Below are 15,369 nucleotides of genomic sequence, written 5' to 3' on the forward strand. Positions count from 1 at the left end.
AACAACAATCATCCAAGAAGATCCTAAAGGGTTTACTTGGCACAAACAATAATTAAAAGATAAAAAACACAATCATAACAGAGGATAGATGATTTATTTATCACTAAATAGTAACAAAAAGCAAGGAACAAAAATAAAGTTGGGTTGCCTCCCAACAAGCGCTATCGTTTAACGCCCCTAGCTAGGCATAAAAACAAGAATAGATCTAGGTATTGTCATCTTTCGTATGCAATCCATAAGTGGCTCTCATAATAGATTCATAAGGTAATTTGATTTTATTTATAGGAAAGTGTTCCATTCCTTTCCTCACTGGAAATTGGAATCTAATATTTCCTTCTTTCATGTCAATAATTGCACCAATTGTTCTAAGGAAAGGTCTACCAAGAATAATAGGACATTTAGGATTGCAACCTATATCAAGAACAATGAAATCTACGGGCACATAAATCCTATTTGCAACAATAAGAACATCATTAATCCTTCCCATACGTTTCTTAATGGTGGAATCCGCAAGATGCAAATTTAAAGAACAATCATCAAATTCACGGAAACCAAGCACATCACACAAAGTTTTGGGAATCGTGGAAACACTAGCACCCAAATCACATAAAGCATAACATTCATGATTTTTGATCTTAATTTGAATAGTAGGTTCCCGCTCATCATAAAGTTTTCTAGGGATAGAAACTTATAATTCAAGTTTTTCTTCATAAGATTGCAGCAAAACATCAACGATATGTTTAGTAAAAGCTTTGTTTTGATCATAAGAATGAGGAGAATTTAACACAGATTGCAGCAAGGAAATACAATCTATCAAAGAGAAATTATCATAATTAAATTCCTTGAAATCCAAAATAGTGGGTTCTTTGCTATGTAAAGTTTTGACCTATTTAATCCCACTTTTATTAAATTTTGCATCAAGATCTAAAAACTCTGAATCATTGGGATGCCCTCTAACTAAAGTTGACTCATCTCCAGTACCATCTTTATCAAGATTCATATTGGCAAACAAATACTTAATAGGAGACACACCAATCACTTTTAGATCTTCATCATTATTATCATGAAAACTAGAAGAACACGCTTTTACAAACTAGTCTTTTTTAGCACGCATCCTAGCGGTTCTTTCTTTGCACTCATCAATGGAAATTCTCATGGCTTTGAGAGACTCATTGATACCATGCTTAGGTGGCATATATCTAAGTTTCAAAGAATCAACATCAAGGGAAATTCTGTCCAGGTTCCTAGCCAACTTATCAATCTTAAGCAATTTTTCTTCAAGCAAAGCACTGAAATACTTTTGCGAATTCATAAATTCTTTAACACTAGTCTCAAAATCAGAGGGCATCTTATTAAAATTTCCATAAGAGTTGTTGTAGGAATTACCATAATTATTAGAGGAATTACTAGGGAACGGCCTAGAATTAAAGTTTCCTCTATACGCGTTGCTACCAAAATTGTTCCTACCAACAAAATTCACGTCCATAGATTCATTATTATTCTCAATAAAAGTAGACAAAGGCATATCATTAGGATCATAAGAAACACTCTTATTAGCAAACAATTTCATAAGTTCATCCATCTTTCCACTCAAGACATTAATATCTTCTATCACATGAACCTTTTTACTAGTAGATCATTCAGTGTGCCACTAAGAATAATTAACCATAATATTATCTAGGAGTTTAGGAGCTTCTCCTAAAGTTATTTCCATAAAAGTGCCTCCCGCGCCCGAATCTAAAAGATTTCTATAAGCAAAATTCAATCTAGCATAAAAATTATGTATGATCATCCATAAATTCAAACCATGTGTAGGGCAATTACGTATCATTAATTTCATCCTCTCCCAAGCTTGTGCAACATGCTCATTATCAAGTTGCTTAAAATTCATAATATCATTTCTAAGAGAGATGATCTTAGCGGGAGGAAAATACTTAGAGATAAAAGCATCTTTGCACTTATTCCATGAATCAATACTATTTTTAGGCAAAGAAGAGAACCAAGTTTTAGCACGATCTCTAAGCGAAAACGGAAATAGCTTCAATTTAACAATATAATTATCCACATCTTTCTTCTTTTGCATGTCACATAAATCAACAAAGCTGTTTAGATGGGTAGCGACATTTTCACTACGAAGGCTAGTAAATTTATCTTTCATGACAAGATTCAGCAAAGCAGTATTAATTTCACAAGATTCGGCATCAGTAAGAGGAGTGATGTCTACTACACAACCTTCTTCTTGTAGACATTGTTGGGCCTCCAAGTGCAGAGGTTTGTAGGACAGTAGCAAATTTCCCTTAAGTGGATGACCTAAGGTTTATCAATCCGTAGGAGGCGTAGGATGAAGATGGTTTCTCTCAAGAAACCCTGCAACCAAATAACAGAGAGTCTCTTGTGTCCCCAACACACCCAATACAATGGTAAATTGTATAGGTGCACTAGTTCGGCGAAGAGATGGTGATACAAGTGGTATATGGATGGTAGATAAAGGTTTTTGTAATCTGAAAATATAAAAATAGCAAGGTAACTAATGATAAAAGTGAGTGTAAACGGTATTACAATGTGTTGAAACAAGGCCTAGGGTTCATACTTTCGCTAGTGCAACTTCCCTCAACAATAATTATATAATTGGATCACATAACTATCCCTCAACATGCAACAAAGAGTCACTCCAAAGTCACTAATAGCGGAGAACAAACGAAGAGATTATGGTAGGGTACGAAACCACCTCAAAGTTATTCTTTCCAATCAATCCATTGGGCTATTCCTATAAGTGTCACAACCAGCCCTAGAGTTCATACTAGAATAACATCTTAAGACACAAATCAACCAAAACCCTAATGTCACCTACATACTCCAATGTCACCTCAAGTATCCGTGGGTATGATTATACGATATGCATCACACAATCTTAGATTCATCTATTCAACCAACACATAGAACCTCAAAGAGTGCCCCAAAGTTTCTACCGGAGAATCACGACTAAAACGTGTGCCAACCCCCATGCATAGGTTCATGGGCGGAACCCGCAAGTTGATCACCAAAACATACATCAAGTGAATCACGTGATATCCCATTGTCACCACAGATACGCACGGCAAGACATACATCAAGTGTTCTCAAATCTTTAAAGACTCAATCCGATAAGATAACTTCAAAGGGGAAACTCAATCCATTACAAGAGAGTAGAGGAGGGAGAAAACATCATAAGATCCAAATAAAATAGCAAAGCTCGCGATACGTCAAGATCGTATCACCTCAAGAACACGAGAGAGAGACAGATCAAACACATAGCTACTGGTACATACCCTCAGTCCCGAAGGAGAACTACTCCCTCCTCGTCATGGAGAGCACCGAGATGATGAAGATGGCCACCGGAGAAGGATTGCCCCCTCCGGCAGGGTGCCGGAACGGGTCTAGATTGGTTTTCGGTGGCTACGGAGGCTTCTGGCGGCGGAACTCCCGATCTATTGTGCTCCCCGATCGTTTTAGGGTATATGGATATATATAGGCGGAAGAAATACGTCAGGGGGGCCACAAGGGGCCCACGAGGGTGGGCGCCCCCCCTACCTCGTGGCTTCCTTGAAGCTTCCCTGACGTGGACTCCAAGTCTCCTAGGTTGCTTTCCTTCCAAAAATAAGTTCAGTGAAGTTTCAGGTCAATTGGACTCCATTTGATTTTCCTTTTCTGCGATACTCTAAGACAAGGAAAAAACAGAAACTGGCACTAGGCTCTGGGTTAATAGGTTAGTCCCAAAAATAATATAAAAGTGTTTAAAGCCCATAAACATCCAAAACACATAATATAATAGCATGGAACAATCAAAAGTTATAGATACATTGGAGACGTATCAGCATCCCCAACCTTAATTCCTGCTCGTCCTCGAGTAGGTAAATGATAAAAACATAATTTTTGATGTGGAATGCTACCTAACATATTTCTCCATGTAATTCTCTATTGTGGGAAGAATATTCAGATTCATAAGATTCAAGACAAAAGTTTAACATTGACATAAAAATAATAATACTTCAAACATACTAACTAAGCAATCATGTCTTCTCAAAATAACATGGCCAAAGAAAGTTCATCCCTACAAAATCATATAGTTTAGTCATGCTCCATTTTCGTCACACAAGAATGCTCTCATCATGCACAACCCTGATGACAAGCCAAGCAATTGTTTCATACTTTAGTAATCTCAAACCTTTTTCAACTTTCACGCAATACATAAGCATGAGCCATGGATATAGCACTATGGGTGGAATAGAATATAATGAGGGGGTTATGTGGAGAAGACAAAAAGGAGAAAGTCTCACATCGACGGGGCTAATCAATGGGCTAGGGAGATTCCCATTAATTGATGTCAATGCAAGGAGTAGGGATTGCCATGCAACGGATGCACTAGAGCTATAAATGTATGAAAGCTCAATAAAAGAAACTAAGTGGGTGTGCATCCAACTTGCTTGCTCATGAAGACCTAGGGCACTTAAGGTGGCCTATTGTTGGAATATACAAGCCAAGTTCTACAATGAAAATTTCCCACTAGTATATGAAAGTGACAAAAGAAGAGACTCTCTATCATGAAGATCATGGTGCTAAATTGAAGCACAAGTGTGTAAAAAAGGATAGTAGCATTGTCCCTTTTATTTTTTTATTTTTTTTTATTTGGCCTTTTTTTGGGACAATTCTCTATGAATTATGGTCATCACACTTCTATTTCTTTACAACTCAAGAATTACAACTCGATACTTAGAACAAGAGATGACTCTATATGAATGCCTCCGGCGGTGTACCGGGTTATGCAATGAACCAAGAGTGACATGTATGAAAGAATTATGAATGGTGGCTTTGCCACAAATACTATGTCAACTACATGATCATGCAAAGCAATATGAGAACGATGACACGTGTCATAATAAACGGAAAGGTGGAAAGTTGCATGGCAATATATCTCGGAATGGCTATGGAAATGCCATAATAGGTAGGTATGGTGGCTATTTTGAGGAAGATATAAGGAGGTTTATGTGCGAAAGAGCGTATCATATCACGGGGTTTGGATGCACCGGTGAAGTTTGCACCAACTCTCAATGTGAGAAAGGGCAATGCACGGTACCGAAGAGGCTAGCAATGATGGAAGGGTTAGAGTGCGTATAATCCATGGACTCAACATTAGTCATAAAGAACTCACATACTTATTGCAAAAATCTACAAGTCATCAAAAACCAAGCATTACGTGCATGCTCCTAGGGGGGCAGATTGGTAGGAAAAGACCATCGCTCGTCCCCGACCGCCACTCATAAGGAAGATAATCAAATATCACCTCATGTTTCAAATTTGTTACACAACGTTTACCATACGTGCATGCTACGGGACTTGCAAACTTCAACACAAGTATTCCTCAAATTCACAACTACCCAACTAGCACAACTTTGATATCACTATATCCATATCTCAAAACAATCATCAAGTATCAAACTTCTCTTAGTATTCAATGCACTTATATGAAAGTTTTTATTATATCCCTCTTGGATGCCCATCATATTAAGACTAGTTTCATAACCAAAGCAAACTACCATTCTGTTCTAAAGACTCTCAAAAGAATATAAGTGAAGCATGAGAGTTCATCTATTTCTTCCAAATAAAACCACCATCGTGCTCTAAAAAGATATAAGTGAAGCACTAGAGCAACAACAAACTACTCCGAAAGATATAAGTGAAGATCAATGATTAGTCGAATAATTATGCAACTATGTGATGACTCTCTAACATTTAAGAATTTCAGATCTTGGTATTTTATTCAAACAGCAAGCAAAACAAAAGTAAATAAAATGACGCTCCAAACAAAACACATATCATGTGGCGAATAAAAATATAGCTCCAAGTAAAGTTACCGATGAACGAAGACGAAAGAGGGGATGCCTTCCGGGGCATCCCCAAGCTTAGGCTCTTGCCACTCGTTATTCCATAGTCCATCGAATCTTTACCCAAAACTTGAAAACTTCACAACACAAAACTTAACAGAAAACTCGTAAGCTCCGTTAGCGAAAGAAAACAAAACACCACTTCAAGGTACTGTAATGAACTCATTCTTGATTTATATTGGTGTTAAACCTACTGTATTCCAACTTCTCTATGGTTTATAAACTACTAGCAAAAAATGCCCGTGCGTTGCACCGGGCGAAATATTAAGTATAAATTGCTCCACGTGCTATTATGCAACATTTTTTAATATAATTTTTGCAAATGTCAGCAATAAGGTCAATGTAACCTTTGAGTGTAGCAATAATGATCTCAACGCACCGCGATCTAGCAGGTCTGTGCAACAGGAATGTAATGAATGAAATTGCTATCTTTCCTCTAAAAGAAACAGAAATAAGGCAACCTGCAAAAATAAGGCTCAACAAGGTTTTCATCTGTGGTGCCGACGGACCCTGTTTGTACTTCCTAGGTTGCAACACCAGGACAGCCCGATACAAAATGCTCGTGCATTGCAACGGGGAAAAAGTATCCACATACTTAACATTTATAACTCGTAAATACATTTAATTCAATGATGCTTCCCTACAAGCAAACAAAATTTGCAATGTACTTGGGTTGACCGGGTGGAGGAACTGGATGGAAGAGTGCGTTTCGTATCCCACTGGCGAGAGCAGGATAAAGATACTCCGTACTTGGGCTAATACAATAGGGAAAATCGAGGAGTTCATGTCGCTGATCTGAGCCGCTAACCCTGTTTTCCATTTAATTTCGATTCCCTCTCCATTCTCTCCTGTTGTTCATCTTGTTCACACCACATAAAGGTTCTGAATTGTGTATTTGTATCTTGGCTTCTGGTTCTGTTTGCAATAAACAGAATAAAATATTAGGTTGACTCATAATAGCTTTCAGACACCGAAATTGAGACATATGGCCAAGCATGTTGTCACTGCTGTGCTGCAAAGGTAGGCACGAGAAACATGTATGAGGCCACCAAACAATTCTTTTGTGTTATGAATGTACTCCAAAAGGACCAATCATACTAAAATATCATGGTACTGATTTTTAACATAATCTATTCCTCTCCAACTGAATTAAATGAATATATAATTGAAAAGATGCCATGTGCCACCTTCAAACTTCAAAGAAACGATTGTCATGTATAATGTTTTGTCACATTCAATCTTGTACAATTAATCTAGTTTCACAAGAAGACATTGGGCTATCCCTTGGCAATACTCTGAATCTGGTTCTTCAACATGTGTAAGACAAATCTAAACATATACGAAAATCAAGATCCAACAAATACGCTAGCAAAAGTATTTAGTTTCATCTTGCTGTCTAGACATGAAGTAAGAACATGAATCCATTTACGTGATGAGGATGTGTCTAGTTTCACCTTGAAAGGAATTGTTATGATTACTAAAACAAAATATTTAGTTTCATCTTGCTGTCTAGAAAGGAAGTGTTATGATTACTATGAAAAATATCCTCATGCACCAAACACCTGATGAAATTAGAATGAAACTTTAGGGTGTCACTACTTGAGAACTTGCTCGGTATTCCAAATTACAAACCTTACCTATACGGAACGGACGAGCAACCCTACCCCATTTTTCTATTATACTAATCTTCCGCCAGGCAATACATTTAGCTCCATCAATTAACATGAGCAGAACAGTCCAGCTCAATTTTCCGTCAATCTGAACCCCCTGACGTGCAAAGGCCGTCCCTCTTCAATGGCCAGTAAACAGAGTGCATGTGCGCTCCCAGACTCACAATACCAAAATGAAACTCGATTGACCATGTGTTATGGGTAGTTAGCAATGCCAACATGCCACAGCAAATCTGAGCCAATGAAAATTCAACCTCGTCCTTGGCTAACCAGAGGTACTGATGGATTTCAGAGTTAGACCAAAAAGGCATAGACGAGCACCATCTTAAACTGCAGGTCTCCTGTGATTCTAGTCAATTCAAGGATTGTGGACAATGTCTCCATCACGTCGCTAGTAATGGCCGCTTTATCGAACATTGTCCATGGCCCGGCGCGCTTCAGATTGTCATAACATATATCGGATTGAACATGTATTAGTGAGGGTACCAAGCAAACTATGACAGCAGGCGAGTTGAGGGGATACGTATCTATTGGGGATGTGCCGTCGCGGCCGACCCGGCAAGCAAGTCCTGACCAGCCGGCCGCCGAGCGAGGGAATAGTGCCTAGGAGCCAGCTGCGGTACTTCTCGTACACCATGAAGTAGATAGCTTTGGAACAGAATACGTATCGAACGTTGTTGATTTTCCTACGGTAGAGCTCCTTGAGGACCTCGCGGTGGTTGATTTCCAGCAGCCTCTTGAAGGCCAGGAGAGATTTACTCGATCGAGAGGCATGGAGGCCGTCTTCGCTGTCATATTTCCTGTATAATAATCAGTAAACTTATAAGTGACAGTTCACTTAATAATGTAACTCCACAATAATAAGAAAAATTGCGTGTAACTCCAATATAATAATGAAGGGACAGTAACTATAAATCCAAATTGCATATCTCTTCAGGCTTTATTTGTGCTTGTTTCCCCTCTTTGGAGAGTTTTTGTTTCATCTCAACTGAAGACCATGTGAATCACATCAGAATTCTGCCATGCAAGTACACCTTCAAATTCGAATATGGCGTCACCGTAAAAGAGGAATATGCTAGAAATTCCCACGTTAATCTGAAACATCTGACCGTTTATTAGATAGGAATATGCAAATGTTGAACTGGAATTTAAATGTTTTGGTTGCAAGTGAACTCGGTACCACCCTTGTTGTTAGATATTTGTGATGTGAGAAAAACCATTGTACTACATATATAAATTGAATCAATACAGTTTATTTTACAAAAGCACACAATACAATAATTTAGGATATAGATCAGAGGTTTCTATAGAATATAAGCATTTAAAAGGAACATATTTTCACTCATGCTACAATAACAATTTGACAATGAGAATCTTGTAAGAACTACATTTTCAGCGATACAATCCGGAAATTATCAATTCCTAAGACCCTAGCTAGAACCGAATAATGATTTATAACAAGAATGGTCTAACAAGAGCAAGATCAACATCATCTCTGAATTTCGTCAACCATGTGATGCACAGCAACCAACCAACGGGACAATTGCATTTTCACCCCTAGTTGGTTCCTACCCACGGGTTTTGCCCTTACTTTTCGAGTTTGCTCAGTTTTGCCCTTTCTTTTTCCGTCCAGGTCCCTCGAATGCCCTTTGACCGTTTGACAAAAACTTTGAAAATTCATAACTAATTCATATGAACTCAGAAAAATGCAAATAAGATATCAAAATGTTCAGATAAACATTACATTTATGTGCATATCATTTGCATTCAGGACAAAATCACTCTTTGAACTACGTGAGGTAATTAATGTTATTAACATTATTAAAAATAAAAAGGTATAAACAATATTTTTTCATGAATAAAAATTACATGCAAATGTAGGTGATGTTTTCTGAACATCCTGATATCTTATTTGCATTTTTCTGAGTTTATATCAACTTGTTATGAAGTTTCCAAATAATGTTCAAAGTCGTTAGAACATTCTTAACAAGATGATACGAACTCAGAAAAATGCAAATAAGATATCTGGATGTTCAGAAAACATCACCTACATTTGCATGTAATTTTTATTCATGAAAAAAATATTGTTTATACCTTTTTATTTTTAATAATGTTAATAACATTAATCACCTCATGTAGTTTAAAGGGTGCTTTTGTCCTAAATGCAAATGATATGCACATAAGGGTAATGTTTATCTGAATATTTTGATATCTTATTTGCATTTTTCTGAGTTCATATGAATTAGTTGTGAATTTTCAAAGTTTTGGTCAAACGGTCAAAGGGCATTCGAGGGACCTCGACGGAAAAAGTAAGGGCAAAACTGAGCAAGCTCGAAAAGTAAGGGCAAAACCCGTGGGTAGAAACCAACTAGGGGTAAAAATGCAATTGTCCCAACCAACAATGGTGGAGCAAAGTGAGTTGTACCTGAATAGTGCCCGCCCGATGCGACTCAGTCTGAGATTTCGTAGCCACAACGATGGCAAACGTGCACAGCCTCACCATGAGTGAGAGAGGACACCAAAGCTACTCTGGCTCAAATAGGATGAAGATGTTAGTGGTAGGAGAAGCATATGCCCCTTGGCCGTTGCTCAGCTCTGTACATGCAAATACAATACAAAAAATTGTTGGAATTGTCAGCTGAATAGCAAATTCAGTTAGAATTTCATGTCAACATAAAACCCCAATTTAATGAGATCAAGAAATCTTCTTTTTATAAAAATAATAAACACAAGCGCTAGAACAAATAGTTGTACCTAAATAAAGTTTACAGATGCACATGAATAGATCCACACGAATAGAGCCAAATGAAGGGTCGAGTCAGTAACCTCACCATGATCCCGAGATAATTGCTATCCATCTTGAGGAGACTTCATCATTACTATGGAGTAGAGCTACAGAACCGTAGAAGATCTCTCCTCATGGAAAACGGGGTGATAAGAACACGTAGAGGAGCATCATATCGGCTCACATAAGGCGCGATGTCAGGCACGCTGGCAGCTGGCAATGCCATGGAGAAGAAGCATAGCAGAAGCAGCTGAGCGAGGATGTAGTGGATCAATGGGAAGGTCAACGCAGCAGCTTGGACCAATTGAATTTATGGCCATTAGATTGGTCGGTGAGAGGTAATTGGGTGGCGCTTGGCTAGGGTCTTTCTTTGCAATGTTCTTCTTCATCGGGATTGCACTCCATTGCCACACTTCCTCGTGGTCTTCCCCATCCCGCCAGAAACCCCTCTGCTTCTTCTCATGCTGTCCCGCGGTCTTGTGTCACTCAATGGCCTTACTGCTCGGTGGCTACTTGACCGTAACAATGGGAACCAATCTTGTTTAGAAAGAAGATTCTGTGAGTGAAAACTACAAAACACACGAATCATCATGAAAACGAATAGCAGTACATCATAACCAAGGGAAGAAATTAATAAGAAGTGAAAGGAACTTGCAGAAATCAATTGTTTATGCAAGGATAGTCTGCAAAATATGTTTGTCAAGACAAATCTAAAAACCAAACTGCTTGTGTGACTTTAATACGAATTAAATTGCTGAACCAAATATGTTTGTCAAGACAGATCTGAAAACCAAACTGCTTATGTGACCTTATATGAATTAAATTGCTGAACATCAATATAGTGGAAAAGATATTAATAACCTACAGGGTAAGACTTTCAATCCTACTGTTTGCTAGCATGCATAACAATGTGACTCCCAGCATACACTAACCATGCAAAAAATAGAGCTGGAAGGCATGAATTCCTAATACAAAGAAAATGATGATGAAAAACTAATTCAAGATGAACAGAACGAAATCCTACAGCTCATCCATCTTATGAGGCAAGGATTCTTCTTCCAAAATCTAATTGTCTCTGCAAATTCAGATGACCATTATAAGAATAATTAATATATCCACCATGAGCGTCCAGATCTTATTGGAGCTGCTGTGTCTAGGCATAAAAAAGGGCAACACCAAACTGCAACTTCTTTATACGATTAAAGAAAATTTGATAATACATTTGTCAAACAATAGGAGCCGGCGTACCCATGTGTCTTGAGACTCCACATGATGTAAATTAATTAGCAACCCATTATTCTAGTAACCCAATTAACTCCCACCATCATACCATTTTTTGAATCATATGAAAGGAGAGTTAGTCTCATATGTCGGAGTTTACCTCAAGGATCTGTGACTGAAACTGGCTGGGACAAACACACAAACACCTTGTGTGCAAAAAATAACTGAGAACATCCACAAACACATGTGCGTCTAAAGTTGAGGTGAAGGGCGGTGTAGAGGGACGGAGAGGTCGCGGGCAAGTGCAGCGATGACTGGCTGGCGGTGGCTCTGGTCGAGCGGCGAGCATGAGACCTCCCGGGCGGCGTACAGCGAGGAGCTCGGGCATGCGAAGGAAAGGAGGAGACGAAGAAGACTGGTGGTGCAGGATGCTTCGAACACCTCCGTCGGCCATCGGCCGGCGGCCGGCGCGGAACCGGACTGGCTGGTGGTGGCTCTGGTCGAGCGGCGAGCGCGAGCCCTCCTGGGCAGCGTACAGCGAGGAGGTCGGGCGCGCAAAGGAAAGGAGGAGCTGAGGAAGACCGGTGGTGTAGTGTGCTCCGATCACCGGCGTCGGCCATCGGCCGGCGCGGCACCGGATCGAGCGTCGCGCAGGTCGTGCGCCTCCTGGCGGCTGGGATCGGGAGGAGAGGGAGAGAGGAGAGCCCGTGGTCGTGTATGTTCCTGTTTTTTGTTTACAAAACCTTGACGAAACGTTTTCTCACATTAGAAAAAGACTACGGGTTCAATGGAAAAAACAATAGGGACTTCATTGCAAAACTGCCAGTGAATCCGGAGACTCAATCCGTGCTTTATTATTAGGGAAAGATTTTACTAGCCATAGATTCATCAAAATAAGCAAACAACACACAAAAACAGAATCTGTCAAAAACAAAACAGTCTGTAGTAATCTGTGACTAACGCAAATTTCTATTACCCAATTCGAAAATAAATTACTGGACATGAGGAATTTATCTATTAATCATTTGCAAAAAGAATTAACTAAATATCACTTTCCAAATAAAAATGGAAGCAATTCTCGAGAGCGCTAAAGTTTCTGTTTTTTACAGCAAGATCAACAAGACTTTTCCCAAGTCTTCCTAACGATTCTACTTGGCACAAACACTAATTAAAACATAAAACCACATCTAAACAGAGGCTAGATGAATTATTTATTACTAAACAGGAGAAAAAAGCAAGGAACATAAATAAAATTGGGTTGCCTCCCAACAAGCGGTATCGCTTAATGCCCCTAGGCAGGCATGATGATTTCAATGATGCTCACATAAAAGATAAGAATTGAAACATAAAGAGAGCATCATGAAGAATATGACTAGCACATTTAGGTATAACCCACTTCCGATGCATTGGGATTTTGTGAGCAAACAACTTGTGGGTACAAGAATCAATTTGCATAGGAAGGTAAACAAGCATAACTTCAAAACTTTAAGCACATAGAGGGGAAACTTGATATTATTTCAATTCCTACAAGCATAAGTTCCTCCCTCATAATAATTTTCAGTAGCATCATTAATGAATTCAACAATATAACCAGCACCCAAAGCATTCTTTTCATCATCTATAAGCATAGAAATTTTATTACTCTCCACATGAGCAAAATTCTTCTCATTCAGAATAGTGGGAGTATCATAAGAAATTCGAATACTATAAATTGTTTCCACAATAAAAAAGTAATGTTCAGAAAAGGGGTAACCATAATCAGAACAAGTTTTATAAATATAATCGCTACTTTTTATAGCATAAGTATCATCACAATAATCATCATAGGTAGGAGGCATGCTATCATCATTATAAATTTGCATATCAAAACTTGGGAGACTAAAAATATCATCTTCATTAAACGTAGCATCCCCAAGCTTGGGAGAAACATTAATTGCAGCAAATATATTCTCAAAAACATCATCTTCATCAAGCATAGCATCCCCAAGCTTGGGCATTTTCATATCATAAGCATAATCACTCTCATAATTAATAGTATGGATAGCACCAATAGTATAGCAATTATCATATTCTTCCAAGCAAGTGCCAAAAAGATTTTCAAGATCATAAGAAGTATCATTATCTTCCAAAATTATATTTTCATGAGGCACAATAGTAATAGGAGAAGCATTATTTGGGGGAGATATCTTTTTAGCTCTCTTCCTTTTTCTTTTCTTCTTCTTCACCACATCATGTGTAGGTTCAATCCTCTTTTTGGAGCTCCTTATTAATGAGATTGGTTGAATAGGAGGCTCCTCCTCGTTACCTGATTCATCATAAGAAATAATAGGAGGATATTGGGAAGTCTCTTCCCTTTCATTAGTATTTTCTTCATCCTCTATTTGTTTTCTTTTATTTATGTAATTGGCAATATAAGGATTTTCAATACAATTCACCGCACAATACATATAAATTTCCTCTAGATCAAAACCAAGAAGTTTATAATGGGCAAATTCTGGAAGATGCTTAGTTATACGTTTCATTTCTTCGTAGCATCGGATAGCTAAATGACCCTGTTCATTGCAAAGTCCACAAGTATGGCCAAGAAAATTTAAATCTTTAGCACAAGCATCTAGCCTTTCTTGCAACAATTTCGTTTCTAAGTGCTTATGCCTCTTGCAATATCTATCTTCCCTATTTGGTGTGTATTTGCAAACCCAATGCACTCCACAAAAATTGACATGTTTATAGGAGACATTTTCATCATAACTTGTGCAATCATCATTAGTACCATGGATATTCAAGGAGTTCATACTAACAACATTGCAATCATGCTCATCATTCAAAGATTTAGTGCCAAACATTTTAACGCATTCTTCTTCTAACACTTTGGCACAATTTTCCTTTCCATCATACTCACGAAAGATATTAAAAAGATGAAGCATATGAGGCAAACTTAATTCCATTTTTCTTGTAATTTTCTTTTATAAACTAAACTAGTGATAAAACAAGAAACTAAAAGACTTGATTGCAAGATCTAAAGATATACCTTCAAGCACTCACCTCCCCGGCAACGGCGCCAGAAAAGAGCTTGATGTCTACTACACAACCTTCTTCTTGTAGACGTTGTTGGGCCTCCAAGTGCAGAGGTTTGTAGGACAGTAGCAAATTTCCCTCAAGTGGATGACCTAAGGTTTATCAATCCGTAGGAGGCGTAGGATGAAGATGGCCTCTCTCAAGCAACCCTGCAACCAAATAACAAAGAGTCTCTTGTGTCCCCAAGATACCCAATACAATGGTAAATTGTATAGGTGCACTAGTTCGGCGAAGAGATGGTGATACAAGTGGTATATGGATGGTAGATAAAGATTTTTGTAATCTGAAAATATAAAAACAACAAGGTAACTAATGATAAAAGTGAGCGTAAACGGTATTGCTATGTGTTGAAACAAGGCCTAGGGTTCATACTTTCGCTAGTGCAAGTTCCCTCACTAGTAGAAAAAGGGTCAAATGTGAAGCACATTAGTGCCGGTTTGATTTTGGCCCGGTACTAATGGTACCATTAGTGCCGGTTCGAACGGATTTGCATTAATGCCGGTTCATGTTGAACCTTTAGTACCGGTTCGTGGCACGAACCGGTACTAAAGGGGTGGTGGCAGGCTGGCGTCAGGCCGGGGCCCCACGATCACCTTTAGTACCGGTTCGTGCCATGAACCGGTACTAAAGGGGTCTGACCTATAGTACCGGTTTGTGACACAAACCGGCACTATAGGGCAATTTTCAAACTCTACCC

At 38.6% G+C, this 15,369-nt stretch overlaps 1 long non-coding RNA gene across 3 annotated transcripts; it reads right to left on the reverse strand.

The window, feature by feature from the left end:
• Window positions 1-6,373: 6,373 nt before the first annotated feature.
• On the reverse strand, window positions 6,374-12,305 carry LOC119330857. 3 transcript variants are annotated; one of them, XR_005160300.1, is made up of 5 exons: window positions 11,758-12,305; window positions 10,423-10,913; window positions 10,017-10,186; window positions 7,559-8,391; window positions 6,374-6,836 (listed from the first exon to the last, which is right to left on the reverse strand). It is a non-coding gene; the product is annotated as an uncharacterized LOC119330857 (long non-coding RNA). The 3 variants fall into 3 exon arrangements; XR_005160299.1 differs by having other exon boundaries at window positions 10,423-10,945; XR_005160298.1 differs by having other exon boundaries at window positions 10,423-12,305.
• Window positions 12,306-15,369: the final 3,064 nt, after the last annotated feature.

This window comes from Triticum dicoccoides, chromosome 7A, assembly GCF_002162155.2.
Source record: "Triticum dicoccoides isolate Atlit2015 ecotype Zavitan chromosome 7A, WEW_v2.0, whole genome shotgun sequence".
Classification (NCBI taxonomy): Eukaryota; Viridiplantae; Streptophyta; class Magnoliopsida; order Poales; family Poaceae; genus Triticum; species Triticum dicoccoides.